This window comes from Diospyros lotus, chromosome 2 (assembly GCF_014633365.1).
Source record: "Diospyros lotus cultivar Yz01 chromosome 2, ASM1463336v1, whole genome shotgun sequence".
Lineage (NCBI taxonomy): Eukaryota > Viridiplantae > Streptophyta > Magnoliopsida > Ericales > Ebenaceae > Diospyros > Diospyros lotus.
Window position 1 is genome coordinate 23,723,907 of NC_068339.1, and position 2,106 is coordinate 23,726,012.

Here is a 2,106-nt window from a genome sequence, read left to right on the forward strand (position 1 = left end):
AAATTTGGAAGAGATCCAAGAGATGGAATTAAAGGTTCTAAGTTGGCATAGATTGCCAAATGGGTTTAGAAATTTCAAGAGAAGAGAGGATGAGTGGTGGAGATTTAATCTCCAAATTAAATTAAAGGTTATGATTAAATCCTAGAAAAACACTTGGACTGTGCTTGTTCCAATGGTTGAGATTTAAGAAGACTAAAGGCTATGGATTGGGTTACTTTCAATGACTAAGATTTATTCTTTAAAAGAAAAGTGAAAGGCCAAAATTTATTTTTTTTATTAAAGCACGTGGATTGTGCTTTTGGTAAAGGACTAGAATTTATTCTCTTTAATTCACAAAGATCCAAGGGTTATGATCCATTCTTGAAAGTGGGAAAAATTAGTACAAATTGGCAAGTGAGGAAAACAAGTCTTCCTTTGACCATTTGAAGAAAGAAAGAAGAAGAGAAGAGGAAGGAAAGAGCAAAGGTAAGCTCTTGGTTTATTCTTATTAAAGTGAAGAGAGTCTTCTTATTCTTTCAATTTATCCAATATTCAAGAAAGCCTTTAGTCATCAAAGTTTTGTTTTCTCTTAAGGATTAAAAGCAAAGAAAGCCTTGAAGTTAAAGATTGCGAAAATTAATTAGCCAAGTGTGGTATGGTTAAAGCTCAAGTCTGCTTGTTGATCCTAGAATTAAGGGAAGAAAAGGATGAAACATAGTTCTCATCTAGGGCATTTCGTGTCGAAATATAGTCCACCATTCACAAATAGCCGGATATGTGAGTAATTCGGATGATTGTTCACAAATGACACCTGTAAGTGAGAGCAGGGCATCACACTACCCTCTTAAGCTAACGAGTAAAACAAATCTGGGTCAAAACTCGAACTTTGGCCCCTTGGATTGACACAAATAATACACAGGCTATATTGATCCAGACACGAACCCTCTTGTGGCACCCAAGCTCTCGAACATGTGCATAGGAAAGTCTGCACTAGTCTCGAGAGGTTTCATAACAATATATTGTGATGAATGATTTTAAATTTTTATTTTTAATTTGCTAAACAAGGTAATTTTTTTAGTTTTTATAATTAATGTGAGTGTTTTATATATACATCTGATTGTTTTATCCTCGTACACCAACAAACAATAATATTTTGTTAACATTAATTAATCTAATATTTTTTTTATTTATAAATTATATGGTTCCCATGCAATTGATTTTTTTTTTTCTTTTGGTTGTCAAAGAAAATAATTTTTCATATTCATGTTATTTTTTTTTAGTAGATTCAAGTCGAACAATGATAAAAGTTAATAAGTGAAACTTGAATGGCTTAGATCTCTGTCAAGAAAGCCCCATGAAATGCAGGGAGAAATGACAAATTCAAGACCACTGCTTGAATAGCTTAGATCTCTTGTATTGTATCATCATTTTACTAAAATGTCAAATGTTCTTTAAGAGGTAAATATATGTCTTGATAAGAATTATAAAGGTTATGATGTTATATTTTCTTTTAAACTATTAATTTATGCCATAATATAGGATCTAAATATTGTTCAAAATGGCCTTCAATATCAACATCAATCATTTACACTACCTTCTGTTGTATTTTAATTTTTAATTTTTTGTTTTGAATTATTTTAAATTTTTGTTTTGAAATTTTTAAAAATACATTCTTTTTGTCATTCTGAAAAACTATTATTTCTTAAAACGGAATACTAGAAAACACATTTACTTTGAATTTTTGAAAAAAAAAATATTTTACAATATTTTATTCAATAAATTTGATTATTAAATAATAAAATTAATTTTTTTATTAAAATTTTACTATTAAAATAAAATAATAAATTTGATTAATGAATTGTAGACATACATCTTATTAATAATTTATATTAAATTATACACTTAATAATATATGTTTGCTATCCTATATTTTTAATTATAATATAAATATACTACATTTTTTAAATTTTAAATAAATATATAATTTTATTTTCAAATTTTAAGAATATTTTTTTCTCTTTTTTCTTTTCTTCTTCTATTCTCTGACGCCCTGTGTCTTTTCTGTCATCGGTGACCATCGCCAACCAGAGATTCACATGATTAGAGTGTACCATTAGAAACTCCAAG